Source organism: Phyllobates terribilis, unplaced genomic scaffold (assembly GCF_046119375.1).
Source record: "Phyllobates terribilis strain yellow unplaced genomic scaffold, ASM4611937v1 Scaffold_1__5_contigs__length_1240528914, whole genome shotgun sequence".
NCBI lineage: Eukaryota > Metazoa > Chordata > Amphibia > Anura > Dendrobatidae > Phyllobates > Phyllobates terribilis.
Window position 1 is genome coordinate 947107393 of NW_027362761.1, and position 19125 is coordinate 947126517.

Consider the following 19125-nt stretch of genomic DNA (forward strand, 5'->3'; position numbering starts at 1 on the left):
AGTTCACTAAGTACCCTATATTTATTATGCAACTTTGCTTTACATTTATATATAATTATGGTAGGGTATGAGATATATTTTTGTCTTGCTTCTTTTTTGCTAGTGTGAACATGCCTCTGTTTCTTGTATGTCTGCCATCTTAGACCTCAGTTCACATTGTCTGGTTTTTTGACTTGTTTGCATTCTGTGCAATTTAAGGGTGTGGCATGCCCTTTGTTGAGCTGATTGGTATATATGTAGCTTACCACGGGCCTAGGTGGTCTGGAGTTGGGACCCGGTCCTATTTGTCTGCCCTTTTATATGCATTACTTCAACTTTGATATACAGTAAGGTTTTTAATATAGGCAGTATAGGTACCGTCCCAATTTAGGGTCACCTTGCCGCTGGTGGGACGGCTTGTATACTTTTTTTGATCAAAAATAGTTCACTAAGTACCCTATATTTATTATGCAACTTTGCTTTACATTTATATATAATTATGGTAGGGTATGAGATATATTTTTGTCTTGCTTCTTTTTTGCTAGTGTGAACATGCCTCTGTTTCTTGTATGTCTGCCATCTTAGACCTCAGTTCACATTGTCTGGTTCTTTCATATGCTGGAAAGATTATGTGAGCAGCAGCAGGCAATAATGGAGTTTCAACTGCAGCATGCACGGACGAGTCGCTCTTCGGAACAACACTACTTCAACACCAATGAGTAGGCCTCCGTACGGGACGTGTGTGCCATGTTGTGCTGCTTCGAATACTCCACCAACATTCCCACACTGATGACGCCATCATGAGCATTACTATACCACTTCTATGCCTGCTTGAAAAAACACTCCAGGCAATGATGGGTGAGGTACTGGCACAGGAGGAAGAGAAGCAGGAGGAACAGGGACCATTCACACCATTATCAGGCCTGTCATCCACACATGGCTCGGAGGGTGGGTTCCTGTACTAACAGTGGCCAGGTACACAACTGTCCAGCCAGGGGATAGTTTTGGAAGATGAGGAAGAGATGTTTACAGCAGGGAGGCACTCAAAGCATGGGATTGACTGGAGCGTGACTGGGGGGATACTGAGGACCCAAACAGTACACCTCCCACTGAGGACAGTTTGTTGCTTCCCACCTCTTCCTTAACCTCCTCCTCCACTCCGCCTCCAGGTTCAAGATTATTATATGACGCGCCCCCTGGGCCTGTGCTGTGCAGGGGATACCCGGAGCCAGATCGCTGGGGGTTGTAGTCCTCCGTGGCTGTGACCCGGTCCGTGCCCAGGGCGGTCAAACCAGTGGCAGTCTATTTGTATTGTAATAAGTGTCCGACTACGCCACCCGTGGATTGCGGTCAGTGGGGACCGCCGCTGCAAGGCAGACCGCTGGGGCTGATGGTATATGCAGCTTAGGTAGTGTGACTCCCCACGGGAAGAGTGCAGCCCCAGGGCAGTTAGTGTAGAAGATGGTGGGAATGATGGTGTGAGCGTCCCAGTACTGATGGTGCTGGTGCGGCGATGAAACACAGAGACTTGTAATTGCAGTTTCCAAAGCTTTACTCACGGTTGTTATTCTGGTCACTTGTGCACATGAGGGACCGCCTGAGCCGTGCTGCGTTCACCAGGCAAGGGACTCGACCAACTCCCAGGCAATTCCAGAGCGTGGCACGGGGCTCCCTTCCTTTCCTTTCTCTGGCCGTCCCCACCAGTGACCCACCTTTGTCCAGCTCCCTCGGGCCTTCTCTGGGCACGCTGATCTCTGCGTCCCTGACCCTATATGGTATGCCTTCCTGGTGGATGTAGTGAGGGGTCGCACCAAGATGTGGTAACAACCTCCGGTCTTTGGCTGAGGAATCTGTTGCCTCCACCAATTTGGGTTCCAGTACCCTGTTCTGCCAACCCTTCACCCTGTATCTCCTGGGCATATGGGGTTCCTTCTGCCTTCGTGTCTCTGGGCCTTTCTCTGTGTTCCTTGCTTCCTTTCTCCTCTGTTCCAGTTCCTTTCTTACTTTCCTTTCCGTTCCTTCTCCTCTCTCTTTCTGCTGTTTCTGGCCTCCACTCCAGGCCTGCCTCTGGAGCTGGGCCCAGACTGAGCCACAGCTCCCTGTCAGCCCTCCTGGCTGAGCTCCTTCTCTCTTCTCCTCCTGACTGAACTGAACCCTGTCCTAAGATGGTGCCCACCTTATATACCTCCCTCTATGTGTGAGCCCAGGTGACTATCAACCAATGGGCTCCTATCTATGCCCAGAGACCCACCCCTATCTGCTCCTACACCACTGAGTTTTCCTCCCCCTCCCCACTCCAGTCAGGGACAGATGCTGTCGTGCCTGCACTTCTATCTTGTGGGAGCACCGTTGAGCTGTCCCTCGGAAATGGGGTGTGTGTGGTGCATGCAGCTACTGAGTCCTGGTCCACACTCCATCCTTACCCAGGAGTGGAATATCACACCTCTGGTTTGAGGTGCAATACCCCTGTAGCAGCCGAGCCCTCGGGGTGCTACATATATATATTTTTTTATTCACTGTTATTTTAAGTCATTTCCCTATCCACATTTGTTTGTATGGCAAGTCTGATGGTTTATATGTCTATATATTGCACAGTTTTATTATGTAAAAATACTTCATATAACCACAGAGTTCATCTCTAAGAAACAAGTTCAATGGCATTTACCATATGGCATTTAGATGTTTCTCACTTACAGAATATAAACTGCCACTTTCTTATCATCTCCTGTTGCTACAAATAGGGCAATTTAATAAGGAGCATCTAAGAGATACAGTAAATCTTAGTAAGAGTTTCTCAGGTGTCAAAGGTGAATTAAAAAATTGCTGCCATTTATATGGAACAAGAAGCAACAGATACAAAAAGAAGTGAAAAGGTTGAATGGAGCATATTCAATATAAGCCATCTATAAAAATGATAATATATATGCCTATAGAATATACGGAAGAAATCTATTGGTCAGTTACTGGTCACATGACCAGCCATGAGGCCAGGGCAAGTGTGTATATGACGCGCCCCCAGGGCCGTGAGGTACTCGGCAGCCAGGGCCTCTGGTTGCCGGGGGATATCACGGTGGCTGGCCCGGTCTGTGGCCCAGGGTGGTCACTCAAAAGGGGGATATGTATATGGGGGATTTGGACAGTTTGTGACGCCACCTGTGGTACCTGGTGAGGATCACCAGCGCTGCAACAGTCCTCTGAGGCAGATGTTAGGGCAGCTTGTGATGGGACAGCTCCCCACAGGTGGAGCAGGCTTCAGGGCAGTGTGATGGTAGAGAGTGGGTTGCGCTGGGCGTTGTAATGCAGGGGGAACGATAGTGCTGATGAAGAATGGACAGAGGCAGTGCAGTGCAGTCATCCAAGATTTTACTCACAGTTCTTTAGACACTTCACAGGTGCACTATACAGGTAAAGGCCTCCCGCATCGCGCTGCGTTCACCGGGCAGAGGTTCAATCCTTCCTCAGGCAACTTGGGAATACCTGTCAGAACCCCACTTTCTCGTGTTCCTATTTTGACAGTCTTTACTCTGGTCCTTCTCCCTCCTGCTCTGCGCTGCCCACTCTCAGTCCTGTTCAGCTACTCTGAAGTCCCTCCTGTCCGTCAGAGTTACACAGACTTGCTTGACCCTCAGGGGACTAGAATGCGGCTACGATCCCTCTGCCTTCTGACAGATGCGGGGCGTACGGGTTCCTTTCTGCACTCGCCGTACCCCCTGGGATCCCTTCTCAAAACAGAGCCTACTCCCTGCTCCCCTCCGGGGCCTCCTGACTTGGCCCTAACTGTGGAGCAGATCACCTAATGAGACTCTGCTCCCGGACTGTTCTTCTGAACTGTCCCGAGCTGTTCTTCTGAACTGCTCCCTAACTCAGATCTGCCACCCTAAGATGGCTTCCCTATTTTATACTCCTACTAAAGTGCTCCCTCTAACTACTTCCTCCACCCACACCCACTACTGGTTCCCCCTACCTTTGGGTTCCCCCCACTCCAGCCAGGGTCAGGGCTCAGCAGAAAACACATTGCATCTAGCCCTTCCAGCTGGCCTAGAGCAGTGTAGTGTTGGATGCAGGTGTTTGGGGTTCCGTGCAGCACTCCCTCCTTACCTGAGAGAAGGGAGACACCACACCTCTAGTTGAGGTGCAGTACCTCTGTGGCTACTGAACCCTCAGGGGCGCCACATATATAATATTTGAACGGAAGTTGACAGTTGAGAGTGACAGTTGGAATTGACTTGCGACGGTGGAGGAGATGTCAGCCAACCCTGAACTAAGGAGCAAAAATATGGAGATGAATGAAGACAGAGGAAGACAGAAGAAGGGAAAGAAGAGGACAAATGACACTTTGATCTCATCAAATGAAGATAAGAAGACATCGAAGAACAGCAGCCAACAGAGGAAGAAGAGAAGGACAACATCAAGATCAGCTGAGAAGATTTCTTCCAATCTGAAGATGAATCAAGTGGATGAAGAGAAGAAAAAAAGTGCCAAGAAGAGAAAACACACAATGAACTCTTCAGGAGAAAGAAATCCACTGCCCAAAAGAGCCAAAGGTGTTCTGAAGACTGAAGACCAGCAGGGTCACCAGAGAGGCTCAGGTAGATTAATACATACATTTATATGTTTGGTAACTTCATGTGCTTTTTAAAACAAGTCATATCAACCATTGTGGAGGTTTTTCTTTACTTGTTAGTGACCAGAATATTTTGGGCCCTGATTCTAAGTTTTCCTTTTTTTTGTTTTTTTCATTGTAGAATATCAAAAGGCATGATTGTTTTATATATCTCCATTGACACAGTTATAAAAGGCTTATTTGTTCTGGGACAATTTGCATTTTTTTAAGTAATCATTTTGGGATATATTTAATGTATTGATTGCATTTACATTTAAATAACTTAATGTAAAAAGGTAACAATTCTGCAATTTATTATTATTTTTTTTATATTTTCATCATTCACTCTGTAATATAATTTATAAATATCAACATAATGTTAATCTCTGGGTCAATGATGTATTCATATTGATATCTGTGGAGATAGAGGTGCGGTAACTGAGGGTTTGGTTGCTTATATGTGCTGCACAATAAAGAATTGAAAAATCTGTCTGGAGAGGCCTTGGACTCTTGTGTATTTATTTTTTTGGTCATAACAATTATGGTGATTCCAACTTGATAAAGTTTATTTATGTTCTACTGCTATTGCACATTAAAACACTTTAACCCCTTAAGCCCCGGAGCATTTTTCGTTTTTGCATTTTCGTTTTTGCTCCCCTTGTTCCCAGAGCCATAGCGTTTTTATTTTTTGGTCAATATGGCCATGTGAGGGCTTATTTTTTGCGGGACGAGTTGTACTTTTCAACGCCATTACTAGTTTTATCATATCCTGTACGGGAAAACGGGAAAAAAATTCCAAGTGCGGTAAAATTGCAAAAAAAGTGCAATACCACAGTTGTTTTTTATTTATTTTTTTTACCATGTTCGCTGAATGCTAAAACTGACCTGCCCTTCTTATTCTACAGGTCATTACGAGTTCATAGACACCAAACATGTATAGGTTCTTTTATATTTAAGTGGTGAAAAAAAATTCCAAAATTTGGTAAAAAAAAAAAAAAAAAAATAGCGCCATTTTCTAAGACCCGTAGCGTCTCCATTTTTCGTGATCTGGGGCTGGTTGATGGATTATTTTTTGCGTGCCAGGCTGACGTTTTTATTGATAACATTTGGGGTAGATCCGATGTTTTGATCGCCCGTTATTGCATTTTATTGCAATTTTGCGGCGAACAAAAAAACGTAATTCTGGCGTTTAGAATTTTTTCTCGCTACGCCGTTTACCGATCGGAATAATTCTTTTTTTATATTGATAGATCGGGCGATTCTGAACGCGGCGATACCAAATGTGTGTATGTGGGTTTTTTTTTTATATATTTTATTTTGAATGGGGCGAAAGGGGGGTGATTTAAACTTTTATATTTTTTTATTTTTTTTTATATTTTTAAAAACTTTTTTTTTTTACTTTTTGCATGCTTCTATAGTCTCCATAGGAGACTAGAAGCAGCAACTATCCGATCGCCTCTGCTACATACAGGGGACGAGCAGGTCCCCTGCATGCAGCAGAAATGGTCCTGTGCTATGAGCGCCGACCACTAGGTGGCGCTCATAGCGACAAGATCATGACAACCACAGGCGTCTGCTGCAGACCCTGGGTTGTCATGCACGCCCATCGGCGACCCGCGATCACGTGACGGGGTCGCCGGTGGGCGGGGCTTATGACGCGCTACCCGGAAGCGCGCGTTAAATGCTGCTGTCGGAGATTGACAGCAGCATTTAACTGGTTAACAGCCGCGGGTGGATCGCGATTCCACCCGCGGCTGTTGCGGGCACATGTCAGCTGTAAGAATCAGCTGACATGTGCTCCGTTCAGTGAGGGCTCAGCGCAGCAGCCCTCACTGAACGGGGGGTACGCAAATATGCGTACTAATACGTCCCCGGTAAGTAAGGGGTTAAAAAGATATTTTTTTTCTGTCATCATATTTCAAGGCATTTTTTTATTTTTCCAATGACAGTGGCATCCATTTGTCACCAAATAATGGGGTTATAGAGAGCTGATGGGTTGTCATGGCAACCAGGGGTCAGATCAAGGTCCCCACGGCTGCCATATTTGTACCCATTGTGAAGCCCAGCCAATGGCTTGAGCTTTATAGGAGACAGTGATTTAGCTAAATAATACATCACAATTGTAATACTACAGTAGTAGTATATAAAATAAATGATTAAATGATAGCAGGAGAATAAAAAAAATATGAAAATTCATATCACCTTCTTTTCTCCAATGAAATAAAGATATATATACAGTTAGGTCCATATATATTTAGACAGACAACATTTTTCTAATTTTGGTTCTAGACATTACCACAATGAATTTTAAACAAAACAATTCAGATGCAGTTGAAGTTCAGACTTTCAGCTTTCATTTGAGGGTGTCCACATTAAAATTGGATGAAGGGTTTAGGAGTTTCAGCTCCTTAACATGTGCCATCCTGTTTTTAAAGGGACCAAAAGTAATTGGACAATTGACTCCAAGGCTATTTCCTGGACAGGTGTGGGCAATCCCTTCGTTATGTCATTCTCAAGTTAAGCAGATAAAATGCCTGGAGTTGATTTGAGGTGTGGTGCTTGCATTTGGAAGGTTTTGCTGTGAAGTAAACAAGCGGTCAAAGGAGCTCTCCATGCAGGTGAAACAAGCCGACCTTAAGCTGCAAAAACAGAAAAAACCCATCCAAGAAATTGCTACAATATTAGGAGTGGCAAAATCTATAGTTTGGTACATCCTGAGAAAGAAAGAAAGCACTGGTGAACTCATCAATGCAAAAAGACCTGGGCGCCCACGGAAGACAACAGTGGTGGATGATCGCAGAATAATCTCCATGGTGAAGAGAAACCCCTTCACAGCAGCCAACCAAGTGAACCACACTCTCCAGGAGGTAGGCGTATCAATATCCAAATCTACCATAAAGAGAAGACTTCATGAAAGTAAATACAGAGGGTTCACTGCACAGTGCAAGCCACTCATAAGCATCAAGAATAAAAAGTAGTGTTGAGCGAACATGCTCGAAACTGCTCGGTACTCGCCCGAGCATCACGCTACTCGGGATGTTCGGCAAGCACCGAGCATTTCCGGGTTACTCGGGCGGGAGCTCGGGTCTCCGCCCTGCATGTTTGGCGCTCTTTACAGAGCCAATGAACATGCAGGGATTGCCAGCCAGTCACTGTAATGCCGTAGCCATGTTGTTTGTGGGCATTACAGTGATTGGCTGGCCGCACAGCGTCACCTCGAGTATTTAAAACCGGGCGCCGCCATCTTGGACACAGTCGCTCCGGATCAGACAGTGTAGGGACAGCACTGCTGATTTAGGGAGAGATATATCCTGCAAAATAGTTAGTGTAGGGTCTGTAAAGGCTGCCAGATCAAACAAACAGTCCTTCTCAGGACTAATATCCATCCCAGGTATATCAGGCAGGCAGGCAGGCAGGCTGTATAGGAGACGCAGTGGTTATACCAGCAAACGCTGCATTACAGTCCTGTGTGCTGCTCCTGTTGCTGAAATTGCTGGATTTAGCTCCAGGTCCCGGGGGCCAGGAAAAATCCTTTTTTTTTATCTAAATCCTCTTTTTTTTTTCCTCCTTCATAATGTACAAATACCCATCTTATTAACCTTTTGGTGCCCCCCCCCCCCCCCAAAAAAAAGTGTGCCTCTGATTTTTCAGACACAAATATATCTGTTGAAAATAGTCTGGTGTAGGCCAGAGAAATAGACGTGTGGTTTTGCAGTTCTATGGGCCATTTGTGTCTAAAAAAAACAGTTTGAGTGTGTCGCTCACTGTTCAGCCGCAAATATATATATATTCAAAAAAGTCTGGTATACACCAGTAAATTATAACTGTGGTTTTGCTGTTCCACGGTAAAACATCTCTATTATCCTGCTTTTGGCATTTTTTGCCGTAAAAAATAAATAGTGTCTCCTGATTGTTCAGACACAAATATATCTGTTGAAAATAGTCTGGTGTAGGCCCGAGAAATACAAGTGTGGCTTTGCAGTTTCACGGTTCAAACCTCTGTATTATACACTTTTGGGCCATTTGTATCTAAAAAAAACAGTTTGAGTGTGTCGCTCACTGTTCAGCCGCAAATATCTCTATTTAAAAAAGTGTGGTATACCCCAGTAAACAATAACTGTGGTTTTGCCATCCCACGGTAAAAAATCTCTATTATTCAGGTTTTGGTAGTTTTTTCCGTAAAGAAAAACAGTAGTGTCTCCTGACTGTTGTGACACAAAAATATATCTGTTGAAAATAGTCTTGTGTAGGCCCGACATCCCAGTGTGGTTTCGCAGTTCCACGGGTCAAATCGCTGTACTATCCAGTTTTGGGCCTTTGGTATCTAAAAAAAAAACAGTTTGAGTGTGTCGCTCACTGTTCAGCCGCAAATATCTCTATTTAAAAAAGTATGGTATACCCCAGTAAACAATAACTGTGGTTTTGCCATTCCACGGTAAAAAATCTCTATTATTCAGGTTTTGGTAGTTTTTTTCCGTAAAGAAAAACAGTAGTGTCTCCTGACTGTTGTGACACAAAAATATATCTGTTGAAAATAGTCTTGTGTAGGCCCGACATCCCAGTGTGGTTTCGCAGTTCCACGGGTCAAATCGCTGTACTGTCCAGTTTTGGGCCTTTGGTATCTAAAAAAAAAAGCAGTTTGAGTGTGTCGCTCACTGTTCAGCCACAAATATCTCTATTTAAAAAAGTGTGGTATACCCCAGTAAGCAATAACTGTGGTTTTCCTCTTCCACGGTTCTAATCTACTCTTTATTACCCTTTTTCCATTGATAGTGCAAGTGTAAGCTATTTTACTTCATTTACAATGGGGAAGGCGCGTGGCAAGGGACGTGGAAGTGGACGTTCTGGTGATGGTTCGTGCAGAGGACGGGGCCGTGGCCAAAGTGAAAATGTGCCACAACCAACAGCCACATCTTCTCGCTCCCACTTCTTGACCGAATTACTAGGGAAGCACAGAACAACACCAGTATTGAGAACTGATCAGTGTGAACAGGTTATTAATTGGATAGCAGACAATACTTCCAGTTACCTGGGCTCCATCACCTCCGGTCTGTCTTCCACACGGTCAACTCTTAGTAGCCGTGAGTCTCGACCGCATACTCCTCCTCACCCTGATGCTCCTTCCTCCCACCATGCCGAGTGTCGTCAGACAGCAAGTGATCCCACACTTGGACACTCTGAAGAGCTGTTCACTGGTCCATTTCCATATTTGGGCCCCTCGCCTGATACGCTTGAAGTGGTGGAAGAGGAGATCCCATGTTGCGATGCCCAAATATTTGAACAGCCAAGGCCACAGGAAGTCGACGTTGGCAATCTGTCACAAGAGGTGGACGATGGCGAGACACAATTGCCAGGAAGTGAGGAGGAGGATCGTGGTGCGCAAGTGGAAGAGGAGGTGGTGGATGATCTAGTAACTGACCCAACGTGGAAGGAGGACATGCAGAGTGAGGCCAGCAACACACAGGGGGAGGGAGGCAGAGTACCCAAACAGGCAGGAAGAAGCAGTGTGGTGGCCGCAGACAGAAGGCAGGCAACCGTTCCCCGTAACACCAACACAAGGGACGTTGCCAGTACAAGCGGTAGGTCTTCCAGAGTCTGGAATTTTTTTAAAGACTCTGCTGATAACCCCAAAAAGGCCATATGTTCCACCTGCCATGCCAGCATCAGCAGGGGTGACAAAACTACCAGCCTGACCACCACCAGCATGATCAGGCACATGGCAGCAAAGCACCAGACTTTGTGGGGCGAAACCCAGGGTCCACGACCAGTGTCAGCGGGTGTCACCACTGCTTCTTCCACTGTTGTGCGTGCAATAGAACCCCCTGTTGTGTGTGCAAGGCAATCTCCTGTCCATACTGCATGTAAAGATGTCCCCTCCTCTCAGTCTTCACTTGTTATGGCAGTTTCTCAAGAAACAGCATCAACGTCCACGTCCCACCGCAGCGTTCAATTGTCCATATCCCAGATCTTTGAACGAAAGCGGAAATTCGCAGCTAACGCCCCACAGGCCACAGTCCTAAATTCGCACATTTCATGACTGCTTGCATTGGAAATGCTGCCTTTTATGCTGGTGAAGACGGAATCCTTCCGCAATCTTATGGCGGTGGCCGTCCCTCGGTACTCGGTCCCCAGCCGACACTATTTTGCCCGGTGTGCCATCCCCGCACTACACAAGCACGTGTCCCAAAGCATCTGCCGTGCCCTCAACAACGCAGTTACTGGGAGAGTCCACCTGACAACGGACACGTGGACAAGTGCTTGTGGCCAGGGACGGTACATCTCTCTGACGGCACACTGGGTAAACATAGTAGAAGCAGGGACCCAGTCGGACCTTGGGACGGAACACATCCTCCCCACACCGAGGATTACGGGCCCTATGTCAGTCAGAGTTGCCCCCACAGTGTACAGCTCCTGCGCATCCTCCTCCTCCTCATGTTCAGCCTCCATCTCAGATATCACCACATCAGTTACAAGCTGGAAGCATTGCAGTACTGCCTCCGCCAAGCGGCAACAGGCTGTGCTGAAACTCATAAGCTTAGGTGATAAACCTCACACTGCTTGTGAGTTGTGGACAGCTGTGAAAGAGCAGGCAGATCTGTGGCTGAGACCGCTGAACCTACATCCCGGCATGGTCGTGTGTGACAATGGCCGTAACCTGGTGGCGGCTCTGAGGCGAGGTGAGATCACACACGTACCATGCCTGGCTCATGTGCTTAACCTCGTTGTTCAGCGGTTTCTTAAATCGTACCCCGAGTTGCCAGATCTGCTCGTGAAAGTACGCCGCCTGTCAGCTCATTTTCGCAAGTCGGCTACAGCTTCCGCCGCCCTTGCTGTTTTGCAGCAGCGTTTGCAGCTTCCGGCACACCGACTGGTGTGTGATGTCCCCACACATTGGAACTCTACCCTCCACATGTTGCAAAGGATTTGTGAGCAGAAGAGAGCAGTTGTGGAGTACCAGCTGCAACAAGGCCGTCGATATTCAGGTCAGACTCCACACATAAGACCTCAGGAGTGGACCTGGATGTCTGACATATGTACCATCCTGACAAACTTTGAGGAGGCCACCAAGATGGTGAGTGGCGATGACGCCATCATTAGTGTCAGCATCCCACTTGTCTGTCTTTTGCAACGCTCTCTGCAGAGAATTAAAGAGGAGGCATTGCAGCCAGAGTATGATGAGATGGATCAAGAAGCCGTAGCGGGCGATTACACACAGCCCAGCCTCATCTCATCCCAACGTGCATTGGGGGACAATGAGGGAGATGAGGAGGAGGAGGAGGAGGAAGAACAGGAGCTGCTATCTTGCGTTGTAGACGGTAGTACCTGTACAAGTGTCATACCGTCGGTTCAGCGTGGGTGGCCTGAGGACAGGGGGGAGGAGGAAGAGGAGGAGGAGGAGGAGAGCATGGTCAGTCGTCATCTTGGTGAGGACACGGAAATCTTGCCCGTTACCAGTCTAGCACGCATGGCTGACTTTATGTTACGCTGCCTTAACCGTGACCCTCGCGTTGTCAAAATGTTGGGTGACAGTCATTACTGGTTGGTGACACTTGTAGACCCCCGCTACAAGGAGAACTTTCACTCTCTTATTCCTGAGGTGGAGAGGTCTACAAAAATGGGGCAATACCAGAAGGCCCTTGCTGCAGAGCTCTTAAAAAAATTCCCATCTGAACACGCTAGCGGCAGAGGTCACAGTTCGTTGCCCAACCAAGGCGTACAGGCGAGAGAGATGCAACTCCAATCCAGCAGAGGCAGGGGAACACTGTCAACGTTCTGGGACAGTTTTCTGACACCCGCCCAGCTTACAGGCCCTGAGGCGCGGGGTACTCTCACAAGGAGTGGAAAGTTTCAAAAGATGGTGAGGGAGTATCTTGCCGATCGTACCAGCGTCCTCCGTGATTCCTCTGTGCCTTTTAATTATTGGGTATCCAAGCTGGACACTTGGAATGAACTCGCTCTGTACGCCTTGGAGGCCCTGGCCTGCCCTGCCGCTAGCGTGTTATCGGAGCGTGTTTTTAGTACCGCCGGGGGAATTATAACTGATAAGCGCACTCGCCTGTCAACTGACAATGCTGACAAGCTGACCCTTATCAAAATGAACAAGGGCTGGATTGGGCCAGACTTCTCATCACCAACAAATGACAGCAGAGTAACATAAAGTCAAATCCACTGTGTTATTTAGGGAGGTGTATTCACATGCACCGCTTCACACCCACACATGGGTATACGCTTCCTCGTTTCGGCTGTTTAATCTTCTTCTCCTTATCCTCAGCCTCCACCACCACTATACCACCAGGGTGCCAGCATTGCAAGTTCCTCCGTCCTAATTTTTGGCAGCTTTTGCTGGGAAAGCATAAGCAAATACCGTGGGACACCCACTCCCCAATAATGGGACTTATGTTTGTAACATGCTGTACTGCATGGCTCTTGCAAGGGGCATTGCAAGTTGCTCCGTCCTAATTTTTGGCAGCTTTTGCTGGGAAATCATAAGCAAATACTATGGGAGACCCACTCCCCAATAATGGGACTTATGTTTGTAATATGCTGTACTGCATGGCTCTTGTAAGGGGCATTGCAAGTTGCTCCGTCCTAATTTTTGGCAGCTTTTGCTGGGAAAGCATAAGCAAATACTATGGGAGACTCACTCCCCAATAATGGGACTTATGTTTGTAATATGCTGTACTGCATGGCTCTTGTAAGGGGCATTGCAAGTTGCTCCATCCTAATTTTTGGCAGCTTTTGCTGGGAAAGCATAAGCAAATACTATGGGAGACCCGCTCCCCAATAATGGGACTTATGTTTGTAATATGCTGTACTGCATGGCTCTTGTAACGGGCATTGCAAGTTGCTCCATCCTAATTTTTGGCAGCTTTTGCTTACAAGGCATAAGCAAATACTATGGGACACCCACTCCCCAATAATGGGACTTATGTTTGTAATATGCTGTACTGCATGTGACGCGCCCCCTGGGCCGTGTGTACACGTGTGTGGGATACCCGGTGCCGGGTCTCTGGGGTCTGTAGTCTCCGTGGCGATGACCCGGTCCCGTGGCTCAGGCTGGTCAAACCAGTGGCAGTGTTTCTTAGGTTTTGAGGTTAATTGTCCGACTGCGCCACCCGTGGATTGCGGTCAGGGAGTACCACCGCTGCGAGGCAGACCGCTGAGGCTGGTGTTGTGTGCGCCGCATAGAATTGGATAACTCCCCTCGGGAGGAGTATAGCCTCAGGGCAGTGAGTGTGGATGATGGGGGTGATGGTGCACGAGCGCAGCAGGAACGACTCAGAGTCTTTGCAGTGCAGTTCAGGGTCTTTACTGATGATTATAAGGTAGAGCCTCCCGGGAGTACTGGCTAGCATAAGAGGCCTGGTCAGTCTGTGAGCAAGCAGGAGTTCCCCTGGCCAGGTGGAGTTGTAGGCCTCCCCGTCTGTCTGCACTCTTCCTGGCTACCTTGCTGTAAGCGGGTAGAAGTAGCCCACGTCCCTGAGTGTACCGTGTAGTGCTCACCCGTATGGCTGGTGACTTGGGGCCTTCTGTTAGCCTCCGCTCCACGACGGCGGTGCTGGTCCCTTGCTTGTGACTGAGCCTCCGGGCTTCTATGGCCAGAGGACCTGAAATCCCCTGCTGGCTGGTTTCTGCTGCTGGATATATAAGTCCTCACAGCTTCGGACTCCTGTGTCCGGTTCCTATTGTCTTCTGCCAGGGCGAGCTCTGCTCAGCTTCCAGCCCCTGGTCTTTTGCTCCTAGCTCCTACAGAGCTCCTTGCTGTTACTTTCCCTTGCTCTCACTCTGACTCTGACTGTTCTCTGACTCACTCAACCCCACCCCAGATCCAGTTTATAAGGGCAGAATTCTCCCCTCCCAGGACTGGGGCAGGAGGATGTTGCATGTTTAAGGGATCCTGACCAGGAAACCTCCCACTTGCTCTCCGACGTAATATCTCTATTACTGTGGTGACCAGACCCCTGGGGTGCCACACATAGCTCTTGTAAGGGGCATTGCAGTTCCTCATAATTTTTGGAAAGCCTTCCATTCACTGCTTAGGCCAACAGTGCACGGGAGACCCAGTTGCTATAAATCGAAAAAAAGGTTTAGTTAACGCCCTCTGACCTCCATGTCATTTCGAAGGGGCATTGGAGTGGCTCGAAATTTTTGGTAGGCATTGCACTCACTGTATGCCCTATAACTGTGTAGCCGAACCGCTCCTTTTGTTACAGAAACATATCCTACAAGACATATCTGGTTGACTGGCCTGATATTGATGTGAATGGTCCCTGTTCCTCCTGCTCTTTCTCCTTTGCCACCACCTCATCCATCATTTATCACCTGAAGCTTTGTTTTAACGGGAGTCATAGAACTGGGATAGTAGCAGGAAAACATCCAGCAATCCTCGGAGGAGGTAGGATATGCGCCAAAACGCGGAACACCTCAGGCCTATCCGCTACTACATACATGCGCTTGCATTCCAAGAAAACAAAGCAGATGCTAACTTCTATCATCATCATCATGCTCCTCACCTTGGCACTCTCAACTCCCCTGATGGAGAAGCCAGGGCCCACCGGAGGAGTCTGGTTCTCTGGTGGGCTCGTCCAATGCTGCCCTAAAGCAGGCCAGGCTAAGAAAAGTGTGGGGGAAGGTGACAAGAGAAATTAGGGCGGCTGGGGACTGAGTATGGACACCTGGCCGCCACCTGGCGGCTGGGGACCGAGTGTGGACACCCGGCCACCGGGCGGCTGTGGACAGAGTATGGATACCTCGCTGCCGAAGCGGCCATGAGGTAGTGACCAGCTTCGGCCTCCTCCAAACTAAAAGGCCCCATTTCAAGTGAAAGCTAGCAGTATGGTATTGCAGCCTGCGGGTGGGTGGGTGGTTGGCTGCATATTTTCGCTTGCATTGCAAGGAATGGGGGAGGTACAATTGAACACTGCCCTGGGACAAGGACTTGCACGGGGATAGTTGCAAGTCTGCATCTTCTGATGCGGCAAGGATCACTTCTGATGGGCACACTTTTAGACAGTGACCTGGGGGTCAGAGATGCTTCCAGGGGTCTTCCCCATGCTGATCCCTTGTCTTTTCAGCACTGTATGCATGTGTCACACAGCACATGGCCAGATAAGGTTGTAAAATGTTAAAATGACATTTCCCGGTGAACGCATTTGTCACGGTTGAAAGCAATACAAAAGTGCAAAAACGCATGAAAAATGCTACTTGTGAACATAGCCCAAGGTGTGGAGGAGTATTTTTGTTTTTGGTTATTTATTTTACCTTATACACAAGTTTTTACCCTGGAAAGGAAATTCCTTAACATATTTCACAGGAAAACCGTTTCAGTTTAGTTTTTGAACGTTTTATAGTGAGCCCGCAAAAGTGGCTTAATACCTCTGACCACGTTGTTGACAGCAGTGACCTGGGGGTCAGAAATGCTTCCAGGGGCGATCCCCATGCTGCCCCCATGTCTTTTGAGCACTGTCACTATCGTTTTGGGCACTTTTTAGGCTTTCTACAGACTGCCGGGGGTGCTGCCGCAAAAATGCTCGGGTCTCTTATAGACTAACATTGGGCTCGTTGCTCGGGTCGAGCACCCGAGTATCACGGTAAGCTCGGCCCGTGCTTCGAGCACCCGAGCATTTTAGTGATCGCTCAACACTATCAGTCGTCATCTTGGTGAGGACACGGAAGTCTTGCCTGTTACCAGTCTGGCACCCATGGCTGACTTTATGTTACGCTGCCTTAACCGTGACCCTCGCATTGTCAAAATGTTGGGTGACAGTCATTACTGGTTGATGACACTTTTAGACCCCCTCTACAAGGAGAACTTTCACTCTCTTATTCCTGAGTTGGAGAGGTCTACAAAAATGGGGCAGTACCAGAAGGCCCTTGCTGCAGAACTATTAAAAAAATTCCCCTCTGAACACGGTAGTGGCAGAGGTCACAGTTCGCTGCCCAACTAAGGCATACAGGCGAGAGAGACGCAACTCCAATCCAGCAGAGGCAGGGGAACACTGTCAATGTTCTAGGACAGTTTTCTGAGACCTGCCCAGCTTACAGGCCCTGAGGCACAGGGTACTCTCACAAGGAGTGGAAAGTTTCAAAAGATGGTGAGGGAGTACCAGCGTCCTCCGTGATTCCTCTGTGCCTTTTAATTATTGGGTATCCAAACTGGACACTTGGAATGAACTCACTCTGTATGCCTTGGAGGTCCTGGCCTGCCCTGCCGCTAGCGTGTTATCGAAGCGTGTTTTTAGTGCCGCTGGGGGAATTATAACTGATAAGCGCACTCACCTGTCAACTGACAATGCTGACAAGCTGACTTTATCAAAATGAACAAGGGCTGGATTGGGCCAGACTTCTCATCACCACCAAATGACAGCAGAGTAACATAAAGTCAAATCCACTGTGTTATTTCGGGAGGTGTATTCCCATGCATCGCTTCACACCCACACATGGGTATACGCTTCCTCATTTCGGCTGTTTTTTGCTCTTCTCCTTATCCTCAGCCTCCACGACCACTATACCACCAGGGTGACCGTGGTCCATGTTGCCAGCATTGCAAGTTCCTCTGTCCTAATTTTTGGCAGCTTTTGCTTGGAAGGCATAGGCAAAGACTATGGAAGACCCACTCCCCAATAATGGGAATAATGTTTTTAATATGCTGTACTGCATGGCTCTTGTAAGGAGCATTAAAATCGTCTTGTTAAGCTACTGTGACCTCCACGTCTCTTCCACAGGGCGTTGATATTGTCTTTTTATTCCACTGTAACCTCCACCACTCTTCCAAGGGGCATTGATATTGTCTTTTTATTCCACTGCGACCTCCACCACTCTTCCAAGGGGCATTAAAATCGTCTTGTTAAGCTACTGTGACCTCCACGTCTCTTCGACGGGGCATTGATATTGTCTTTTTATTCCACTGTAACCTCCACCACTCTTCCAAGGGGCATTAAAACTGTCTTGTTAAACCACTCTGAACTCTACGTCTCTTCCAAGGGGCATTAAAACCATCTTGTTAAGCTACTGTGACCTCCACATCTCTTCCAAGGGGCATTAAAACTGTCTTGTTAAACCACTCTGAACTCCACGTCTCTTCTAAGGGGCATTAAAACCGTCTTGTTAAACCACTCTGATCTCCACAGCTCTTCCAAGGGGCATTGACATGTTGTTTTTAATTACCTCTAACCTCCACGACTCTTGCAACGGGCATTGCATTTCCTCCTAATTTTTGTCAGCTTTTGCATTTCAATCCATAGGCGAACACTAAGGGAGACCCACTCCCCAATAATGGGTAGAAGGTTTTTAATACGCTGTAATCCACGTCTGTTTCAAGGGGCATTGCAGTGCCTAATAATTTTTGGAAAGTCTTCCATTCCCTGCTTAGGCCAACAGTGTACAGGAGACCCAGTTGCTATAAATGGAAAAAACGGTTTAGTTAAGGCCCTCTGACCTCCATGTCACTTCCAAGGGGCATTGGAGTGCCTCGAAATTTTTGGTAGGCATTGCATTCACTGTATGCCTTATAACTGTGTAGCTGAACCGCTCCTTTTGGTACAGAAACATATCCTACAAGACATGTGTGGTTGGCTGGCCTGATATTGATGTGAATGGTCCCTGTTCCTCCTGCTCTTTCTCCTTTGCCACCACCTCATCCATCATTCATCACCTGAAGCTTTGTTTTAATGGGAGTCATAGAACTGGGATAGTAGCAGGAAAACATCCAGCAATCCTCGAAGGAGGTAGAATATGCGCCAAAACGCTGACCACCTCAGGCCCAGCTGCTACTACATACATGCGCTTGCATTCCAAGGAACAGAAAGCTAAGGAGGTGGATGGCCTCATGATCATGAATAATTTACTCGTTGTGTAGGAGGCCGACCACTGCTGCTGTCTACCTTCTGAACTTTGTGTTGAAGCCTGATTGACCCAGGACCCGCAATCCTCTATGTCTGGAGGACGTGTTGCATCCCAGTGTCCAACTGTGTCCCGGCTTCCACAATATTAACCCAGTGTGAAGGCGTCAGTGAGATGGACCATTCCTGGCCACATTCACTTGTCCACGTGTTTGTGGTTAGGCTGTCCTTCCCACTAAATGCACTGGGGAGGGCACAGGTAATGTTTTGGTATGCGCGCTTGTGTATAAGGCGCACCGGGACAAATAGGGGCGGCTGGGGACCGTTTATGGACACCCGGCCACCCCCACGCGGCTGGGGACTGTGCGTGGGCACCCGGCCGCGGGGCGGCTGGGGACTGAGTATGGACACCCGGCCGCCCCCTGGCGGCTGGGGACCAAGCGTGGACACCCGGCCGCCGGGCGGCTGGGGACTGAGTATGAATACCAGGCTACCAAAGCAGCCATGACGTGGTGGCCAGATTCCACCTCCACATGCCTAAAAGGCCCAATTTCAAGTGCAAGCAAGCTAGCAGTATGGTATTGCAGCCTGGGGGTGGGTGGGTGGCAGGCTTCATACTTGCGCTTGTATTGCAAGTTATGGGGGAGGTACAATTGAACACTGCCCTGGGACAAGGACTTGCACGGGGATAGTTGCAAGTCT